The sequence below is a fragment of the Engystomops pustulosus genome, chromosome 10 (assembly GCF_040894005.1).
Source record: "Engystomops pustulosus chromosome 10, aEngPut4.maternal, whole genome shotgun sequence".
Taxonomy (NCBI): Eukaryota; Metazoa; Chordata; class Amphibia; order Anura; family Leptodactylidae; genus Engystomops; species Engystomops pustulosus.
In genome coordinates this window covers 60,449,275-60,459,331 of record NC_092420.1, presented here as the reverse complement: position 1 = coordinate 60,459,331, position 10,057 = coordinate 60,449,275, and positions in this window count along the sequence as shown.

Here is a 10,057-nt window from a genome sequence, read left to right as displayed (position 1 = left end):
ACGGATTTTTTGATATAAACTTTAGCAACAAAAAAGAATTGAAATTTGGGGTATACAGGACCCCAAAAACTGACACCCTTGACTTTGAAAAAAAATCACTGAACCAACTATGTTTATTTTGACACAGATTTCTGGGTATCTAGTTTAGCAACAAAAAAGAATTGACATTTGGGGAATACAGATGTCAGCACCTGTCCAGCAATCGCGCAACCACAACCAAGCTTGGCGCTAGCTGTCAGACTAGGTAGGTGGTGGCGAACTCACCCTGCGACGTCCCTGCGGGCTAAGGCCCTGCCTAAAGCAGATAAACCGCCCTGGTAAGGGCGAACCCACTATCAGGAACCTAACTGCCGGTCCCTGAGTGACCCTACAAGATGACAGGGAAAGCCTACTTCGTCTGGCAGCTGCTGGATGGTGGAGTGGACAGCTAACCGGGATACAGATATAGGTCAGTGTTCACACTGGTAACAGAAACCGAAACTAGACAGACAGGAAGGAGGGGTCACACTAGGAGATAAACGATACTGAGGTACAAACAACAGATACAGACAGACAAGCGAAGTCAAACAAACTGGGTCAAAACCAAGATGGCGGCAAAGGTACAGATTCGTATAGCAAATAGAATGGTCAGTAGGCAAAGCAGAAGTCAGTACACAGAATAGCAAGAAACACAATAGCAAGAGCACTAGATACACAGATAGACTGCAATAACCAGCACCAAATGAAGGGGCTGAGCAGAATATAAGGCAGCAATGGACACTGCCTCCAGCACTGACTGGCTCAGCCGTCCATCACTCAAACCGCAGCTACAGGCAAAACGATTTCAGAGGTACACCCAGCTTTCCCAGTGTCATGAACCCGACTCACCGACTCACACACTGGGATAACTACTCTATGGAGTCCCAGAATTTAGCCCTTAAGCTCCGCCCACTTCCACAAAATGGCGTCCTTACGCTAAATTTACTCCACAGAATCCGCACTGCCACCACCCACGAGTTACTTACGCAAAGAAGGCCGTAGGCACCTCAACCACACAGACAATGCACCCTGATGATAACTCAGCACATGCACTCACTACTTACACGATATTACAATTATAAATTCACACAGAACATGCAATCGCTTACTACATGGACTATGCTAATAATGACCTCTGGTAACGTGATTCCCTTTAGAGACTCAGATTCTTTAAGGCTACAAGCAGAGGCTTATTAAAAGTTTTAATTTATATAAAAATGCAGTACACTCAAAGAATTAAATTGTCAGATAAAATGAAAAAAGGATAAAAACAATACACATACAATACTTACAAACAGTTATGGAAGAAGAAACAAAAAATTCTTGCTAGTGGAATAGGAAGAAATTCTTTGGCCCGAGGACAGGGCATAAGCATCGATCCAGCCTTCTATTGTCATAGAGTCTCCCAGACTGAACACTACTATGTGGCTGCTTCATTAATTTAAGCCCAGGTGATTTTTTGACCCCCACCCCTGGCTGTGATGTCACTGTGAGGGAGATTTTTCTATCCCCCTCCCATCAGTGAGCTACTTTTTGGGTCTGGGTTTTTATCAGAACCCCATAACTTTTGATTGGAAGATGGCACAATTGTGCCATGGCTTCCAACCAAACGGGCATGTTATTCCCATTAACCCAAACTCGGGGTGTCTTAGCCTAATATCAGGGGTGTTCTGCTATTGGCTGCCTTCCATTGCAGCTAATGTTCTGATTTTCGGTCCAGAAGTGTGTCTAGACCCCATAACTGTCCTGTGTAACTTGGGACCTATAATTATGAATTATGTCCCAGTTATGGACAGCTATGATATTCCCCTTTGTCTGAATTTGGAGGGAAGAACATGCAGTCTGTGGCTTCTTTTCATCCCCCACTAGCTAGACTACTCTGGCCGAAAGGTGTTAATTTTACCACTTAGGAAGACCATGCTTCTCTGATCAAACATAGACTCCCTGGGGTTTTATAACCACCCTGCCAGGCTCATCTTCCTGGCTGGTCTTAAACAAATGGAGCCTAATGATTTATAACAGGCAGAATGAAACACAAAGAAAGAAAAAAAAAAAAATATATATATAACAAACAAACTGTGGAGGAGTAATATTATTATCACACCCAGGATCAGAAATGCAGCTGTCAATCACAGGCAGCTCTGGGTGTGGTTTTCCAGCAAGAAGCCTGAAACCTGATCTCATCAGTACAATTTGTGAGTCCTGACAGCACCCCCCCTTTTGTGAGGGGCCACTGGACCCTCAACAACAGATGCACCATCCGTTCTCATGCAAATAAGATCCTGACTAGAGATGAGCGAGCACTAAAATGCTCGGGTACTCGTTATTCGAGACGAACTTTTCCCGATGCTCGAGTGCTCGTCTCGAATAACGAGCCCCATTGAAGTCAATGGGAGACTCGAGCATTTTTCAAGGGGACCAAGGCTCTGCACAGGGAAGCTTGGCCAAACACCTGGGAACCTCAGAAAAGGATATAAACACCACGGAAATGGACAGGAAACAGCAGGGGCAGCATACATGGATGCCTCTGAGGCTGCTTAAATGCACCATTATGCCAAAATTATGGGCAACAGCATGGCCATGACAGAGTGACAGAATGAAGCTAGATAGCATCTAAAACATCCAATAATTGACCCTGACACTATAGGGGACGGCATGCAGAGGCAGCGGCAGCAGTGGCAGGCTAGAGAGTCTCATAGCGACATACCCTAAATGGACTCAGGCTTCAAACCAATGGGTGGCAGAAAGGAACCAAAGGAGGTGAGCAAGAAGCGCTCAAATAATATCGGTACATGATAAAAGTTTGCCAGTATATTTTGTGGATTACACAGCAGGGTGGCGACAAAGTTAACATGGAAGCCATGAAAACAACCCAAAATTCTGCCTGACACAGCTCGTTTGATAAGGGGACCATGTATGGAGGCAGTGAACTAGTAGTAGATTAAAGGTGCTGCAGTTAAAACTATGTTAGTTGGATCTTGGCATGGAGCTGGCGCTCCGCTGCCAGGCGAGCTTTCGCCAATCCAAGCCCCTGTCTCTAGGCTACTCCCCAAAGAGCACTTCTAAGAACCTTTTGTATAAGATTAAGTGTAGTAGCGTTCTTATAAGTTTTGGATATGGCGGGTGAGGGGAATGTAAACAGATGCGCAAGAAGCGCTGAAATAATATTGGTAAATGATAAAAGTTTGCCAGTATATTTTGTGGATTACACAGCAGGGTGGCGACAAAGTTAACAAGTTTGTTGTGGAAGCCATGAAAACAACCCAAAATTCTGCCTGACACAGCTCGTTTGATAAGGGGACCATGTATGCCTACAGTTCATGCCAGTCGCTGCACTGGCTGCCAGTCTCCTTTTGAATACAGTTTAAAATAATAACCCTCATCCATAAAACTCTGTATAATGCTGCACCCCCCTACCTCTCCTCTCTTATCTCAGTCTATCGCCCAACCCGTGCTCTTAAATCCGCCAGTGATCTTAGATTAACCTCTACCCTAGTGCGGACCTCCCACTCGCGTCTCCAAGACTTCTCTAGAGCTGCACCAATTCTATGGAATGCTCTGCCCCGGACTATCAGACTAATACCTAACCTCCAAAGTTTCAAACGTGCTCTTAAAACCCATTTCTTTAGGCAAGCCTATAACACTCATTAACTGCATGAAGTTTAAACTCTTCTACTAACCCGTCCTGTGTCGTCCTCCCATCTGTTATCCAGCAACCAACAGGCACCAGACTTCTCTGCAGTCCCATTCACCCTGGACCTGGTATATAAGATGACGGCTGAGTGGTTCAAGTGACAGCAATTCCATTTATTATATTTTGTTCTATTCCCTAAGAAGAATGGCTTGACCATTAAATATTCTTTTACCTCGTGTTACCCCATCATCTTCATAAACCGTAAGCTCTGGCGAGCAGGGACTCCTGTTGTTCCATACAAACGTTGTGCTCTGTTACATTACATTTGTATTTGTTTCCTATGATTTGTAAAGCGCTACGGAATATGATGGCGCTATATAAATAAAGATTATTATTATTATTATTATTATGGAGGCAGTGAACTAGTAGTAGATTAAAGGTGCTGCAGTTAAAAGTATGTTAGTTGGATCTTGGGATGGAGCTGGCGCTCCGCTTCCAGGCGAGCTTTCGCCAATCCAAGCCCCTGTCTCTAGGCTACTCCCCAAACAGCACTTCTAAGAACCTTTTGTATAAGATCAAGTGTAGTAGCGTTCTTATAAGTTTGGGATATGGCGGGTAAGGGGAATGTAAACAGATGCGCAAGAAGCGCTGAAATAATATCGGTAAATGATAAAAGTTTGCCAGTATATTTTGTGGATTACACAGCAGGGTGGCGACAAAGTTAACAAGTTTGATGTGGAATGCCCTGTAATAGCTCTTGGGCGGTGTGCCTTTTATCGCCTAGGCTCAGCAGTTTGAGCACCGCCTGCTGTCGCTTAGCGACGGCACTGCTGCTGTGCCTAGAGCTAGCGACTGATGGCGCCATGCCCACGGATGGTAATTCGGAGGAGGAGGAGGTGGAGGAGGGGTGGGAGGAGGAGAAGGTATAGTAGGCCTTTGAGACCTGGACCGAGGTAGGCCCCGCAATCCTCTGCGTCGGCAGTATATGACCAGCCCCAGGGTCAGACTCGGTCCCAGCCTGCACCAAGTTAAGTGTAGTAGCGTTCTTATAAGTTTGGGGTATGGCGGGTGAGGGGAATGTAAACAGATGCGCAAGAAGCGCTGAAATAATATCCGTAAATGGTAAAAGTTTGCCAGTTTATTTTGTGGAAAACACAGCAGGGTGGCGACAAAGTTAACAACTTTGATGTGGAATCCATGAAAACAACCCAAATTTCTGCCTGACACACCTCGTTTGATAAGGGGACGATGTATGGAGGCAGCTATATGGACGAATTTTGGAGGTAGCAATGGAGACAACGTGTGGAGGCTGCTATGGAGACAATTTAATTTGGATAGTGCCTGTATGTGGCAGTCCAAAAAAGTTTTCAAACCAGAGGAGCAGGTAGGTGGCCCTCCAGAAAAATGAAATAGATTGAGTGCCTGTATGTGGAAGTCCAAAAAAGTTTTCAAACCAGAGGAGCAGGTAGGTGGCCCTCCAGAAAAATGAAATAGATTGAGTGCCTGTATGTGGCAGTCCAAAAAAGTTTTCAAACCAGAGGAGCAGGTAGGTGGCCCTCCAGAAAAATGAAATAGATTGAGTGCCTGTATGTGGCAGTCCAAAAAAGTTTTCAAACCAGAGGAGCAGGTAGGTGGCCCTCCAGAAAAATTGAATAGATTGAGTGCCTGTATGTGGCAGTCCAAAAAAGTTTTCAAACCAGAGGAGCAGGTAGGTGGCCCTCCAGAAAAATGAAATAGATTGAGTGCCTGTATGTGGCACTCCCAAAAATTGTTTAAAACAGAGGACCGGGTAGGTGGCCCTCCAGAAAAATTAAATGCATAAAGTACTATAGCTAGAGCCAGTGGGCCCTGTCAAAAAATAGCCAGTTTCCTCTGCTTTAGTGTACAAAGAGGAGGAGAAGGAGGAAAATGAGGAGGAGGAGTGCATAAATTATTCAGGTTGAGCTTCCTTCACCTGGTGGAGATTGGAAATTATGAGAAATCCAGGCTTTATTCATCTTAATACGCGTCAGCCTGTCAGCGCTGTCAGTCGACAGGCGTGTACGCTTATCGGTGATGATGCCACCAGCTGCACTGAAAACCCGCTCGGACAACACGCTAGCGGCAGGGCAGGCAAGAACCTCCAAGGCGTACAGCGCCAGTTCGTGCCACATGTCCAGCTTTGAAACCCAGTAGTTGTAGGGAGCTGTGTGATCATTTAGGACGATGGTATGGTCAGCTACGTACTCCCTCACCATCTTTCTGTAAAGATCAGCCCTACTCTGCCGAGACTGGGGACAGGTGACAGTGTCTTGCTGGGGTGACATAAAGCTGGCAAAAGCCTTGTAAAGCGTACCCTTGCCAGTGCTGGACAAGCTGCCTGCTCGCCTACTCTCCCTCGCTACTTGTCCCGCAGAACTACGCACTCTGCCGCTAGCGCTGTCAGAAGGGAAATAGTGTTTCAGCTTGTGCACCAGGGCCTGCTGGTATTCATGCATTCTCACACTCCTTTCCTCTCCAGGGATGAGAGTGGAAAGATTTTGCTTGTACCGTGGGTCCAGGAAAGTGAATACCCAGTAATCGGTGCTGGAATAAATTCTTTGAACGCGAGGGTCACGGGATAGGCAGCCTAGCATGAAATCTGCCATATGCGCCAGAGTACCAACGCGTAAGAATTCACTCCCCTCACTGGCCTGACTGTCCATTTCCTCCTCCTCCAACTCCTCCAACTCCTCTTCTTCTGCCCATACACGCTGAACAGTGAAGGACTGAACAATGGTCCCCTCTTGTGTCTCGCCAACATTCTGCTCCTCTTCCTCCTCATCCTCCTCCACCTCCACCTCCTCCGATATGCGCTGAGAAACAGACCTAAGGGTGCTTTGGCTATCAACAAGGGAATCTTCTTCCCCCGTCTCTTGTGACGAGCGCAAAGCTTCCGACTTCATGCTGATCAGAGAGTTTTTCAACAGGCCAAGCAGCGGGATGGTGAGGCTGATGATGGCGGCATCGCCACTGACCATCTGTGTTGACTCCTCAAAGTTACTCAGCACCTGACAGATATCAGACATCCACGTCCACTCCTCATTTTAGACTTGAGGAAGCTAACTGACCTGACTACCAGTTCTGGTGGAAGTTGACAACTGGCAGTCTACAATCGCTCTGCGCTGCTGGTAAACTCTGGATAACATGGTTAATGTTGAATTCCACCTCGTGGGCACGTCGCACAACAGTCGGTGAGCGGGCAGTTGGAGGCGGCGCTGCGCTGCCCTGAGAGTGGCAGCATCTGTGCTGGACTTCCTGAAATGCGCACAGATGCAGCGCACCTTCGTGAGCAAATCAGACAGATTGGGGTATGTCTTGAGGAAACGCTGAACAGGCGTGGCACATGTGTCAGTCTGCCGAGTTGCAGAGCTGCCACCAGGTTACGGCCGTTGTCACACACAACCATGCCTGGCTTCAGGTTCAGCGGTGCCAGCCACAGATCAGTCTGCGCCGTGATGCCCTGTAATAGTTCTTGGGCGGTGCGCCTTTGTGGCAGATCAGTCTGCGCCGTGATGCCCTGTAATAGTTCTTGGGCAGTGCCTGTATGTGGCAGTCCAAAAAAGTTTTCAAACCAGAGGAGCAGGTAGGTGGCCCTCCAGAAAAATTGAATAGATTGAGTGCCGGTATGTGGCAGTCCAAAAAAGTTTTCAAACCAGAGGAGCAGGTAGGTGGCCCTCCAGAAAAATGAAATAGATTGAGTGCCTGTATGTGGCACTCCCAAAAATTGTTTAAAACAGAGGACCGGGTAGGTGGCCCTCCAGAAAAATTAAATGCATAAAGTACTATAGCTAGAGCCAGTGGGCCCTGTCAAAAAATAGCCAGTTTCCTCTGCTTTAGTGTACAAAGAGGAGGAGAAGGAGGAAAATGAGGAGGAGGAGTGCATAAATTATTCAGGTTGAGCTTCCTTCACCTGGTGGAGATTGGAAATTATGAGAAATCCAGGCTTTATTCATCTTAATACGCGTCAGCCTGTCAGCGCTGTCAGTCGACAGGCGTGTACGCTTATCGGTGATGATGCCACCAGCTGCACTGAAAACCCGCTCGGACAACACGCTAGCGGCAGGGCAGGCAAGAACCTCCAAGGCGTACAGCGCCAGTTCGTGCCACATGTCCAGCTTTGAAACCCAGTAGTTGTAGGGAGCTGTGTGATCATTTAGGACGATGGTATGGTCAGCTACGTACTCCCTCACCATCTTTCTGTAAAGATCAGCCCTACTCTGCCGAGACTGGGGACAGGTGACAGTGTCTTGCTGGGGTGACATAAAGCTGGCAAAAGCCTTGTAAAGCGTACCCTTGCCAGTGCTGGACAAGCTGCCTGCTCGCCTACTCTCCCTCGCTACTTGTCCCGCAGAACTACGCACTCTGCCGCTAGCGCTGTCAGAAGGGAAATAGTGTTTCAGCTTGTGCACCAGGGCCTGCTGGTATTCATGCATTCTCACACTCCTTTCCTCTCCAGGGATGAGAGTGGAAAGATTTTGCTTGTACCGTGGGTCCAGGAAAGTGAATACCCAGTAATCGGTGCTGGAATAAATTCTTTGAACGCGAGGGTCACGGGATAGGCAGCCTAGCATGAAATCTGCCATATGCGCCAGAGTACCAACGCGTAAGAATTCACTCCCCTCACTGGCCTGACTGTCCATTTCCTCCTCCTCCAACTCCTCCAACTCCTCTTCTTCTGCCCATACACGCTGAACAGTGAAGGACTGAACAATGGTCCCCTCTTGTGTCTCGCCAACATTCTGCTCCTCTTCCTCCTCATCCTCCTCCACCTCCACCTCCTCCGATATGCGCTGAGAAACAGACCTAAGGGTGCTTTGGCTATCAACAAGGGAATCTTCTTCCCCCGTCTCTTGTGACGAGCGCAAAGCTTCCGACTTCATGCTGATCAGAGAGTTTTTCAACAGGCCAAGCAGCGGGATGGTGAGGCTGATGATGGCGGCATCGCCACTGACCATCTGTGTTGACTCCTCAAAGTTACTCAGCACCTGACAGATATCAGACATCCACGTCCACTCCTCATTTTAGACTTGAGGAAGCTAACTGACCTGACTACCAGTTCTGGTGGAAGTTGACAACTGGCAGTCTACAATCGCTCTGCGCTGCTGGTAAACTCTGGATAACATGGTTAATGTTGAATTCCACCTCGTGGGCACGTCGCACAACAGTCGGTGAGCGGGCAGTTGGAGGCGGCGCTGCGCTGCCCTGAGAGTGGCAGCATCTGTGCTGGACTTCCTGAAATGCGCACAGATGCGGCGCACCTTCGTGAGCAAATCAGACAGATTGGGGTATGTCTTGAGGAAACGCTGAACAGGCGTGGCACATGTGTCAGTCTGCCGAGTTGCAGAGCTGCCACCAGGTTACGGCCGTTGTCACACACAACCATGCCTGGCTTCAGGTTCAGCGGTGCCAGCCACAGATCAGTCTGCGCCGTGATGCCCTGTAATAGTTCTTGGGCGGTGCGCCTTTTATCGCCTAGGCTCAGCAGTTTGAGCACCGCCTGCTGTCGCTTAGCGACGGCACTGCTGCTGTGCCTAGAGTTAGCGACTGATGGCGCCATGCCCACGGATGGTAGTTTGGAGGAGGAGGTGGAGGAGGGGTGGGAGGAGGAGGAGGCATAGTATGCCTGAAAGACCTGGACCGAGGTAGGCTCCGCAATCCTCGGCGTCGGCAGTATATGACCAGCCGCAGGGTCAGACTCGGTTCCAGCCTCCACCAAGTTAACCCAATGTGCCGTCAGCGATATATAGTGGCCCTGCCCGGCAGCACTCGTCCACGTGTCCGTGGTCAGGTGGACCTTGTCAGAAACGGCGTTGGTCAGGGCACGGATGATGTTGTCTGACACGTGCTGGTGCAGGGCTGGGACGGCACATCGGGAAAAGTAGTGGTGGCTGGGGACCGAATACCGAGGGGCGGCCGCCGCCATGAGGTTGCGAAAGGCCTCGGTCTCTACTAGCCTATAGTTTAAAAATTGGATTTTGGCTGCACACTTAATCAAGTATTCGATGCAGGTGCACTGGAGAGGGTCCCAATCCCATATAGTGTAAGAAAATCTTGGACTCCAGTCACACTGTATAGGTTGCAGGGAGTTTTTTATTAATACAAACTATTATACGTGACGTTTCGGTCAACAATAGACCTTTATCAAACTCAGTCTGTAAAGTGGAATCAGTAAAGTGTGGCGCTCTCCACTAAGCGGCACAGACCGCTATTCCTTCTGGGCAGCGCTACATTGCTACAAGCATACCTCCCTTTACTGATTCCACTTTACAGACTGAGTTTGATAAAGGTCTATTGTTGACCGAAACGTCACGTATAATAGTTTGTATTAATAAAAAACTCCCTGCAACCTATACAGTGTGACTGGAGTTTGGACATTAAGGGCTT